Source organism: Mus musculus, chromosome 19 (assembly GCF_000001635.26).
Source record: "Mus musculus strain C57BL/6J chromosome 19, GRCm38.p6 C57BL/6J".
Classification (NCBI taxonomy): Eukaryota; Metazoa; Chordata; class Mammalia; order Rodentia; family Muridae; genus Mus; species Mus musculus.
Genome location: NC_000085.6, coordinates 20554847 through 20567135, shown reverse-complemented (window position 1 = coordinate 20567135; position 12289 = coordinate 20554847). Strand labels below are relative to the sequence as shown.

General features: G+C 38.3%; 1 protein-coding gene and 1 long non-coding RNA gene across 5 annotated transcripts in view; both read right to left on the bottom strand.

The window, feature by feature from the left end:
- Positions 1-12289, bottom strand: part of Aldh1a1 (aldehyde dehydrogenase family 1, subfamily A1) — a 150881-nt gene that overhangs the window by 76328 nt on the left and 62264 nt on the right. For 2 of the 4 annotated variants that reach the window (NM_001361503.1, NM_001361505.1), the window contains exon 4: positions 7272-7372. The exons of the other annotated variants lie outside the window; for them this stretch is intronic. The gene's annotated coding sequence lies outside the window, so the exon portion shown is untranslated. The remainder of the gene's footprint in view (positions 1-7271; positions 7373-12289) is intronic. 4 annotated transcript variants of the gene reach the window in all.
- The window catches only part of E030003E18Rik (RIKEN cDNA E030003E18 gene), a 63696-nt gene continuing 62132 nt past the window's right edge, over positions 10726-12289 (bottom strand). Inside the window, exon 4 of the long non-coding RNA NR_015502.1 lies at positions 10726-11471. This is a non-coding gene — a long non-coding RNA (RIKEN cDNA E030003E18 gene). The remainder of the gene's footprint in view (positions 11472-12289) is intronic.

The following is a 12289-nucleotide window of genomic DNA, read 5'->3' as shown; positions in this document are numbered from 1 at the left end:
GTTTAGCGCCTATGAAGGGAGACGGTGTTCTTAGCTCTAGAATACTTAATGGTGTTGGATAAGGCAGCAGAGAGACAGTTTCAGATGAGGTCATGGGCAGCAATGGTACCTGTCAGAACAGTCACATTCAAGGAGAAGAATCAAGAAAGGGGAAGAGGACATGAAGAGAAACTACATAGAGATGAGACTTACTTTGAGGTATAAAAACGTTTTCCAGCTAGGTAAGGGTAGTGGTGGACCACTTTGTGAATATAGAAAATGTGTGTGAACAGATTGCACCAAACATGTTTAAGTTTTATTCCTAAAAATTTACCATTTAGAATGTGCAGAGTTCATTGCAATAAACCATTTCTAAAATACAATGGGAGACACAAAGAAACCCACGTGTGACAATGCCTGAGACGTCAGATCTCATACAAACAATGGCTGGCTCTTTAACAGGGTAGCAGACTCTACCCCATCAGGGATAGTTAAGGGCTAAGGAACATGCTCTATTTTACAAGTGAGTAATATGTTTTGATACTTTCAAGCTGAGCCAACAACAGATGCCCCGTGGAGATCTGAGTTTGACACTATTTGTGATGTTTTTCTACAGTGACCTCCTATTTCATCTGCGGTTCTTAGATGCTGTGACAGCACAAACAGCCGCTGGCATGTGCTGGACAGCACATCAAGGAAGGTCCACATGGGCCAGCTTTTGTGTATTTTTCTTGTTGTTTCTGAACATTTCTGAAGCGACAGTTTCCTTCAAGTTTTCTTTTTATCAAAGATCAAACCCAAAGTGGGTGTGAATCCAAAATGGCTGATTACTTATGAAAAAGGTTTGCACAGTATCCTCACTGTCAAAATTCATTTGTCCCTTTAGTGAGGTAACAATAGCTCACAGCACAGAAACAGAAATTCAGCACATGGACTTTAAGCGTTTTTGAAACAAATGGTGTGTGAACATAGAGAACAGTTCCTCTCGGGAGATCACACTGTGTTTCTTCCTGGGCCCAGATTTCAAAGGCTGCCTCTCAACCAAGAACAGTGGGTTTTACTAGGAAATAAAAGCCCCCAAATGCAGCAGTGTATCCACACATGTTTCTTCTTCATGTTGCCGTGAAGACCTGTTCCTCAGATGCAGGGGTCATATATTTTAAAAGCACATACAGTCAAATAAAATGATCTGGTAAAAATGCAACCTCTCAAAAGAAATTGGTTTCCACCTTTCAAAGTCTTCAAGGGACTCTGGCAAGTGCATTTAGCAATAGCATTTTTGGTTGTTGTGTTTTCTTTTCCCAAATATGAAGTAATCTCTGTAATTTGATCCCTCCAAACTAACAATTTCTAAGGAAGAGTTGATGCCTAAAATAGTCATATTGGGTCTTCAAAACTGTGCACGTAGAATAATGATTTCTCCAATGCAGAGCAATTGAAATGGATTTCCTCAAACTATCTTCTTTTAATGACCATTTGAGTCTGTTTAAAAAACAAAACAAAACTGAATCTCATAGAATCACTCTTTTACATATTTGATTTTGGGGGTTTCTTTAATAAAGCCAAAAGAACATTTAAAATTCATTTATCTATATTACTTATTTATTTAACATTTGGTCAGCACATAGAAAGAGGGTCTTTGAGGTCTCCTTCCAAAAGGCCCACACAAAATTAAAAGACCAGAGTAAATAAAATTATTGTTGCTTAATATTGAAGTAAGGTCAGAAAATTTTGGTACCTTCTGATGTCTTTTAGCTTCTGGCGTAGGAAATTCTTTTCCTTAGTAAATCTGTGCTACATTCTGCATCCACACAAATGAAATATCCAGCAGCTAAGATTCTATTGCTGGTCATCTATCATTGTTCTCAACTGTTAGGATATTGCTACTTGTTCAGATCAGACTTCTAAAGAATTGTGCTGAATGACAGAAATACAGCTGTAAAGATGCCAAGAGGGAGTTATGGTTATTATGACCATGATTCTGCTCTAACACACACACACACACACACACACACACACACACACACACACACAAATCTAACTAGGAACCACTTCTATTTTCCTCATGAACAGAAGGAATGGATACAATGTGATGACGTCAGGGTCATCTCTCAGAGTATTGCTGTCTGTCTTTTTAATGCTTACCTGCATTTGAGATCTCTCTAAGTCATTTGAATTTCCTATCATCTATGGGTATTTTCTAATAATACCCTGATCCCTAATGATCTGTCTTACCCAACCCCTGGCCAAATGAGATCCAAAGAGAAGAATATGTTTCTTGGTATACATTTTACATTTACTAAATGTTTAATAGTAATACTGAAAGAAAGAACCCAGCATCAAGTATCTTGCACTGACTCTATTTGAACTTGACACACACTAGGGACATATGGGAAGAAGGAATTCTAATTGAGAAAACGCATCTACAGGATTGGCTTGTAGGCAAGTCTGTAGAGCATTATGTTGATCGTTGATTGATGTGGGAGGGCTCAATAAAATGTGGGTGGCGCCATTTTTTCACAGATGGTCCTGGATGGTATAAGAAAGCAAACTGAGCAAGCCACAGGAAAAATCGAATGATCCTTAATAACCCCCACATCAGTCTCTGCTTCTAGGTTCCTTTCCTGTTTGAGTTCCTGTCTTGATTCCCCTCAGTGATGGACTGTGTAGTGTGTGAAAATAAGCTCAAATAAACCCTTTCCTCCTCAAATTCCTTTTAGAGGTTGAATCTCAACAATAGAAACCCTAAGTAAGACATATGGGTTGCTAATAGTCCATTGCTTCCAGACCCTGGGGTCACGGTTCAGTCTTAAGATGGCAAAGAAATAGCTCACACCGAAGAGACCCAGAATCTCCAGTAGAATGTCTAGCACAAGATTTCTTTTTTTTTTAATTTACATTTACATTTTCCACAGCATAATATTTTTATTAATTATTTGGCATTTCATGCAAAGCACCCGAATCACAGACTTCCATCTTTCAACTTAGGGAAAATTAGGGAAAAGCCTATGAGGGAAGAGAGCCCTGATACTCTTTTGGTTAATGTTTAAGGTCAGTTCCCCAAAAATTTGCCTTGTGAAGTAGAGACTCCAGACACATGATTTTGGTAGCATTATTATCTTGTTAGATGCTCAAATTTCTAGGTAGTCTTTGTTGTTATTGTTGCTGTTGCCTTATGTTAGTATTTCTGTGGTAACATGCCTTTCTCCTAATTTAGATGGAATTTCTCATATTCCAAATAAATAAACACATAAAAGGCTCGGTGACTACAAAATATTACCTTCCTTCCTCTAATTCTGGGTGAAAGGGAAGGCTCTCTACATAATTCCTACAATGCAGTTTTAAAAGTAGAAAGCCATGAAGAATTTTGATGACTTTTTTCCCAAACACACATCTTTAATGTGTCAGTTTTTCATGTCTACATTTAGACATGAAATCTTTATATCATCTTTATATCTCTGTAAGGCTGGCAAAGGTGGTATACTTCTGCTAGGTAGGCAACTGTAATCCCACAAGACAGAGAGCCTGTCCATCAGAACCCATCACGACCATCTTCCCTGACAGCAGCAGCGAGATCATGCATGGCTCTCAGCACACTTAACTTGGAGTTCAGCTGGACACTGACTTAAAAACCCAAATACATCATTTCCCTCTTCCCAGATAAAGAGGGAATCCTCTCTGTACCTTCAAAGTTCTGCCATTCTAGGATTTTTCACTTCATTCCTTGTAATAATGGTATTTATTATAATAGTAATTATTATTTATTAAGTGGTATGTTGTGCAGTTTCATCACTAGCATCTAAGTTTACTTGGAAGGCCCATGTTGGTTGATGTTTCTACTCTGAGTGTCACTGGATCACAGCTTGTTTTGTGTTCAGTATCTTCCTTCTCATCCTTCCCCAAACTCATTCATTTAGTCACAACAGGTATGACCTTAATTTGAAATGGCTCGATTACTCATGAGGTTGATAATTTTTCTTCTTGTTGATTGGTTATTTATATTTTCTCACCTGTGCACTGTATGTTCAGGATCTTGCTCACTACTTATTTCTTTAGATAGTTTGCACACTAACCATCTTCCGGTTTATATTCTTTCTTCACAAACAGTAGCTTGAATTTATGTCCATCTTTAGGTGTCTTCCAAAAAAGGGAATTTCCTTATATTTGTGAATTCAACTAACTGTGTAAGTTTTATCTTATGGGGAAGGTGAAGTATATAATTTGACTGATTGCTTCACCCAACACCAGTATAACCATCATCTAGGTTCTCTTTTAAAAACCTGCCAGGCTTATCACTCACAGTTAAGATTGATTTAGCTGAAATTGATTGTCATCCAGACAGCATTTCTATAAGAAAACTCCTTTGGTCCATCATTCTTAGTCAGAGAATCAATGCAAGCATTACCTTGTCTCCTTATTTGACTTAACTTAGTCCCTGTCTGAATGTATAGATATAAAGTCAGAAGCCAGACTGACCCTAGCCTTTCTCAGAGGCCTTGATACAAGGACAAACAGAACTTTAGTTCTGTGTCCTTGTCCAGGAATAGACTTAGCAAGGTCAGTCTGAGGCTGGAGCCAGGGATTCATAGCAGTCAAGGTTATGGCTTCTAGTATCCCCTGGATTTAAGCAGCTCAGGCAGCTGTGTCTGAGGTATCCTGTATTCTCTTTGCCTACATTGTCTAATTTAAATCTCTAATGACTTGGGCCATTTTCTACCTTGATAATAGTATATATGATGCAGTACTTCTTAATAAACTTGCTTGGTCATCAGCTTATGAAAGAAGTCATTGTTCCAGCTATTGCTTTTGTCTCCTTTTATTCTCATTTCTTTATTTCTTAACCTTTGTCTACATACTCAACACCTCACTGTTTAGGAACCTTATATTTGTGAGTTCAGTTTGCATAATTTTTATATTTGTGTGTGTGCGCGCGCACGTGTGTGTGTGTGTGTGTGTGTGTGTGTGCACATGCATGCTAAATATTGACCTCAGCATCTTTTGCATATTAGACTACCTTATCCATCTTCAGCCTTCCCCTGTTCACATGTCATTCCAGGAGAAAAGTCTGCCTGAACATTTAACTTGAAATGTTGTTCTTTTCTAGTTGCAGTCTCTGGCTCAGAGGCACATCATGTCTACGAAGCTGCTGCCACTTGTACCTCTGTGAACCGCAGATTGAATTGCTGTCATTCTCAGTGTTATTGGTAGAGATCGTCCTCAAAGAGGAAGAATTAGATTTCATCTCATTCACAAGAGTGGTGGGCACAGCAGCTAAGTATAGAGAATGCCCCTATCTTTACTGTGTTGCTAAGCTTGGCTAGCCTCAGCAGACAGTGTTTCACACTAGATAAAGGAACATCAAACTTTGACCTGATGCCTATACATGGGCACTGCTATTTCACACTGGCTATCCATCACCATACCAGAAACTAAAAGGGTGCATTTACTCACACATCTAATGAGGCACTAACTATGTGGGGAATTGCAGGATGGTATCCAGTAGAGCTGATGTCTGAACCCCAATGGTCATAATTCACCTACATGACATGGTAGGCTTTCCCTCATTCTCCTGGAACTCTAGCCCCTGCCTAAGGTACCACCCACCATAGCCCCCACAAGAGAAGCATGGTCAGTAGTCACAGAAGCAATGGCCCAAGCTTCTGACCTTCAGGCTAAACTCCTCTCCAGTTACCTAGCAACAGTGAAGACCATAAAAAGGGGTGCTCAGCCTCCACCAAGCTTTCTTACTCTCACTCCTTTGTCCTCTTACCTCTCACTTCTCTCTCCTCTTCCCTTTCTCTTTGTCTTCTCCTCTCCTCTCTCTTTCTCTAGCCTCTGTCCTCTCCCCCCTCCCCCTTTCTACCTTCTCTCTTTCCCCTGCATTTCTATAATAAAGCTCTTAAACCATAGAGAGTCTCTGCTCCTTCAAGTTCTGCTTTGCACTCTGGTCAGTGTTGGAAATTTCTTTTCCTATCCCCTCGCTCCTGCAACCCTGGGGCTTTAGTAAGTTATCTCTGGGGGGAGGAGGGGGTCCCCGGTTGGGGGCTGCCCCTTTCTCTACCCCCTGCCCTGTGGGTCAGGTATGCTCACCTGGGGCCAAGTGGAAAAGCACCTGGCAGTCTCCCGGCATCCGCCTACCAGAGTACAGGAACTCTGGCTGGATGTGGCTATTTTTCCTCCCCACTTTTTCCCAGGGCCCCCAACCCCCCCCTTTATTTTGTTCCAACAGCACTAAGCCTTCATTACTATGGACCCCACTGCCCTTTAGTTCCATTGTCACTCCTGGAGACTCCTCCAAGGCCTTTAAGCACACCCTTTTTGAATTTTTATCCCTTATCTTTTACATTTTATTTTTATGCTCTATCAGAATATCTTTAGCAGCAAACACAAACCTCCCTGCAAAACATCTTAAGAAAACACCATAAAATGTAGAGAAATTATGGAATCAAGCATTTATATTATTTGTAGCTTGACTCAGAAGTTCAGATTATACCATTGAAATTCTGTCTTTTCCCATTGTCAGCTATGCTATTCTTTTATATAGGCCTGGAAATCTTGTTTGTCATCTCAAGCATGTTGATTTATAATGTGACAATATACCTGTTTCTTATCATATCTTGGAACTAATCAAGGCTAGCCATCACTTCTTAGTCATCTTTATTTTCTTTTCTCCAGACTATACTGCCCCTGGATGAAGCCCCCCAAAATACAGTTATTGACTTAATCCAGAGTGTGATATCAAGTCCCAGATTTTTGTATTAAAAGATTTTTGAAATTACATTCCCATTCTCTGATTGAGTATAGTTTCTTAAAGAATAATTCATCCTGAGGAAATTCATCTAGTAATATAGCTGAGTGAATGGTAGAAACATACTGGCACAAGTCTTTTATATGTGATGCAAGGACATTTTGCAGATTGGAACCATTTTCAATAGTGGAGGGGAAAGATTGCATAAGAATCCAAGAGATTAGAGACCCAAGAAATGAGTCATGTTTAACAGTCTTACCTTCTGGCACTTGGATATCCTGAATACCATCCAAGACTGTGTTTCTATATACATAAATGTGAAGATTTACTTTGAGTCTCACTTACTCGTATTTTAGATAAACTGGGATAGAAGTTCTTGAAATAATACATCTGTGATATAACAAGTTCTCGAAATAATACATCTCTTATGCCATTCTCATATGCATTGTGATGTTTCCTTATCGTGAATATCCACAAATGATTCTTAATGAATGGAGGCATCTGTCGTTATAAGACTTGGGCTATTATGATCAAATATACTCACAGCCACTTAGCCAGGATGCTTCTTCCAAGAACAAGACACGATTTGTCCTCAAGTCCTACTAAAGTGTGATAGGCACTGGGACACCCAGTGGAAAGTGGTCCCTGTTGAAAAAGCCAGGTTCTGTGTTATCCTCTGACAAACAATTAGAGCATGGATGGAAATGGAAATAAACACAGTTTATTAAGAAAGGGAACCCACTTGCAAGCATCGGAATGAAACAGTAAGCTGAGGAAAAACTCTGCATTCAAGAGAAGTAAGCCAGAGGCCTTGTTATGCAGCTTCTCTCTTCCATGTTGTATAGTGTGTGATTTTTACAGTCATGCTTTGCTTTCTGCATGAAGCCTGGGTAGAGGCCTTTCAGTGAGCTCCTGCTACTGGCTTCCTTTACGTGTTAATTGTGATGGAACATTCTCCAGTTTCTAGTCTTCTGCCACAAAAGCAATCATTATTTCCATGAAGACCAGGACATTGGAGGCACAGAACTCTGAGGCCAGATTCACATGAGAGACACTGCGGCTACATATGTCATTCTTCTGTGTGTACTGGGTTTTGATGTGCATTAGTTAAGCTTGAATTAAAGTTGGTGTAAACAGCAACGCCTACCACAAAAATGCTCTTGTGGGCACTGCCACAGAAACCAAACACAAACAGGACTTCAGGTGTATACCCAGGGAGTATCCCATGTTATATAAGCCCAAACATAAGGGCCTTTCAGTTATAAAGAGGTGGAAGGTTAAGAGAATATCATGAGAAATTATAAAGCTGTAGATTTCAGTTTCCTGGTTACTTAACAATAGATAAGACACCCAGTTTATATTCGCTCCCAGAAACCAAATTGCTGACTCACTGGGCAAGGAACAATGCTGACTCACTGGGCAAGAAGTAATGCTAACTCCCTTTGAAAGAAATAAAAGCCAAATTCTAAATGGAGAGCAAATCCACATAGTGTCAGGAACAAAAGAAAGATGAATTAATGGACAGATGTATGAAACCATATACAAATTTGTCATGCTTTTTAAAACATATTTTATTTATTTTTACATATAATGTGTATCTGTCTCTCAGTGTGTATGTGTAGGTATGTACTGGTGCCTGTGGAGTATTCCCAAAAGGAAGTTGGGTTCTTTGGAGCAAAAGTTACAGGGATATGTGACTTACCTTATGTAGGTGCTGGGAACTGAACTCTGTAGGACAAAGAAGTGGGTGTGGAAGCTGAGCCATTTCTCCAGCCTGTGGCTTTTATTTAACATGCTACATGAGCCACCCATTTGGTAGAAACACTCAGAGCTCCTTACACCCCTTTGAGAAATAGTACAGCTTAGATGCAGTTTATTCAAATGTGTAGGCTTATCCTTCCTAAAAGCTTTGTTTTTATAAAGGTTTAAGGTTAAAAAGCACCTTTGAGATAATTCATCTTGTTTCTTTTTTTCGCATTAAAGTAGCAATAGAGAAATATTCAGTAGAATCACAAACTACCAGGGGAAACACCAAACCGTAATGATTTATATATACATGTAATAATAAAAATAAAACTGTAGACCTTAGTTTTATGGTTAACAGTAGATAAGACTCTCAGTTTATATTCTTTATCTGAACCCAAAGTATTGACTCACAGTGCAAGGAATGATAGTATTTGCTATTGGCAGCTGAGCCATTTCTGATTCTTATTGGTCACTCAAATGGTTGAAACATTTAATTTTCCATACAATTGTATCAGAAATGACAGTTCAGATGTGTTAACATTATATATATACGCACACACACACACATATATCCTCAAATGTCTGGATTTATCCTTCCTAACGGCTTTGCTTTATAAAATGTTAAGGCTGAGAAGTATCTTTGAGATCAGCCTTGGCACCAGCATTCTCGGCTGCTAACTTAAATACACAAGTCAATAAAAATGGCTTCTCATTATACCCAGTTTGCCTAAACCGGTGAAGGTATCAGGGTTTGGATACAACTTTCAGAAAGTTTTCCTTTCTTATTTAGTAATGTAAATTTTCTACGAAGATCTATAATTCTCAGAAAGCTTGAACAGCTTGATCATCAGCCTGGCAATGCTGGTGTGAGAGAGCTGAAATGGTCTACAGGTATTCAATGGACACAGAGCGTTTTGGCAGGGGTTCACTTTTAGCTGCACGTGGCTGGTTTTCTCTTCTTTTTCTCTGCACTTACTAGAAAGATAGTTATCTGCTTACCATCAGCTTCATATCCTGAGTCAATCTGAAAGAAGAATCTGATCTATGTTGTTTAGCTCTTTAAATGACTAGATTTTTTTTTTCTTTTTTGATACAGGTTCAAGTGTTGGTTCTTTGATCTCCTACCGGAGCCTGCTACACACAGAGTGTGTTATTGTGAGGGCTAGGTTTGGAGAGAAAGTGAGCTTTGAAAAAACCTACTCTTGTACTGTACTGTTCAGATCATTATCTTACGTTCCTTAGTATTTCGTAAGCCCCTTTCAGCTGGTGCCAGTATTACTGGCTGCTAGCTTAGTCTATAAAGGGGTATGTGTTTATGAATAATGAGGAGTGCCATTTGCTTTTAGCTTGTCATAGTGAATGACTTTAAAAAAATAATTAGCCTACAATGTTTTTGGAAAGACATATAAAGGAGCAAAATAAAGGGGAAAGGGGATGCCGATTCTTTACAAATCCAGAGCCTTGAAAACTGCATCACTCGAATCAGAGTCTTCCCAGAGAAATCCACTTTGATTCGAGGGACTGTAGATTTGTCTCTCCTCCTTCTCCTAGGAATATGGAAGACCACTTTTCCCTCTCTGGCACGAATTCTTCCCATTTGTACAGGTTAGATTCGACAGAGAATTTTACATAGGAAGAATTAAATGAAAATGATTAGACAAAACACCTGATGTATTTCCCCCAGGAAAAAAAATCATCCTGACTAGGAATAATAGTCTATTTCCCTAAAGCCCCAATGTTTAGGACAACCTTACCACTGTGCAAGGATTTTCAGGCAGGATCAAGCATCAGGCTACTGACTGAGAGTATGAAATAATTGGATAATGGACCACATATACTTAAATAGGCAATTTGGCTTTTGATCTTGAACTTATTAAACTCTAGGCTCCCAGCATGGCTAATTTCACAGACTTCTTGTACTTTCTTGTCCAATAGTCCAAACCTTTGCTGAAGTGGAGACCACACCCTTTAGAAACTCTGACACTCCAGTTGCCTTCTGATCACACTGGGCAAGAATAAAAGGAGGAGACCCTGCAGTGCTGTTCAGTGAGGATTCAGGCTCCTGAGCTGGTGGCTGATCAGAGCATGCCCTCCTACAAACTGTTGTCATGTTATAGGCGAGTAATTTTAAATTGTCGAAGAATCTCTCTATTACTTCTCTAAAACTTGTTGACAAAATTCTGTTGCTTACAGGTTAAAGCCTCATATTTTTCAGATTTACCATTTCAAAAATACTTCATAAAATATAATATATTTGATTCTTTATTGTTAATTTTAAAACCAAATAAACAATTCAAGTAATTACCAGAAAAAAATTTTCTATCAAAGGGTCAAATTAACATTATAGGTTAAGATCATCACTTTGAAAACTAACATACAGTAGCATATAATATCCAGGTGAGAACTGCACGAACTATAGGTTAATATTATTTTATAAAGTTTTCTTCAAATATGCTTTGTGGTAAAAATATATGTGTTTCGATGTCATTATAAATATGTGCTGTATTAAATTTGTCATACAATTATAACACCTCATACATTAGCTCAGTAAGTATTTGTTAGAAATAAAGTTTCTGGAAGTAGTAAACTTTGAAAATTGTCATGATGTTTGACGTGACAGAGTATAATTTAGAAGAGAAATTATAGAACCCACTGAACGGAATGAACTTCTAGGAAGGAATTTTAGGGCTATGCAATCAGGAACGTGTTTTGGAATGTTTTCAAGTCTTCAGTCATGGCAACAGGTGAGTAGCAATCTGTTGGGTCTACAAATCTCACAGTTAAAATATTTGATGTAGAGGATTAGACTTCAATGTTGTGATCATGGAGGATCAGGCTCAGCTTCAGAATCAAAAGCTTCTTTTGTAGTTTCTCTACCATGGTGATGCTGTAGAGCATCAGCATTCACAGGTGACTTTCCCAGGCTTCTGTGTAGTCTCAGGTACTGTGCTATTGCTAATGTTCACAGGCTGGGTTTTGTTTGTTTTTGTTTTACGTTCTTTGAAAGAAATAGACATGTCTGATTTAGAATAGTCATCCTTGACATAGTTTTCTTCTGCAGATTAAAAGAGTCTGCACAGATAACCTCTGTTAATATTTCATTGGAATTACTAACCAATCAGATCATAGTGCAAAAAAATTATGCAAGAATAGCCAATGATTAAGAATTACTCTTGGAACTTTTCTAAAAGTAAGGGTGAGTTGAGTTTACTGATCAAGGAATACAACTGTACTTCTGATAAATGGTTACACACACTGTGGAAAGTTCACATTATTACTGAAACTGATAAACACAGGAGCCATTACCAGCCTTAAGTATCTTCTATAGAGGGTGATGGCCATAATAAGGGACCAGAATGCAAATGGTTTCCCAAGGTGTTTGATGATTTGTACTTCTTGTGACTATTGTTCCTTTAATAATTTATTTTCTGAAAGTTAATTAAAATATAAAGTTGCTACTGATTTTATGTTTATTTTTCTTTTAAATGTGAAAAAAATAAAATTTGACCTTATGGATAACACAACATAGCACATCTACAGAATTAGTTATTTGTGATTGAAATCATTGCATCGGTCACTGGATTCTGGAACTGAGATTCAATTGCGTGCAGATAATGCAAACCATGAAGGAGGTCAAAATACAGCAACAATTTGGGAGTGGGGTCTGTTATTTGGTTATTTCTACAATTTCTTGGAAAACATTTTTAGTATATATTCCTTCTTTGAACTTTTAAATTTTTCCTTCTACTAAAAACAACTTTTTTTTCTCATATTATATGTATGATTATAGCTTCCCTTCCATTTTCTCCTCTCAGT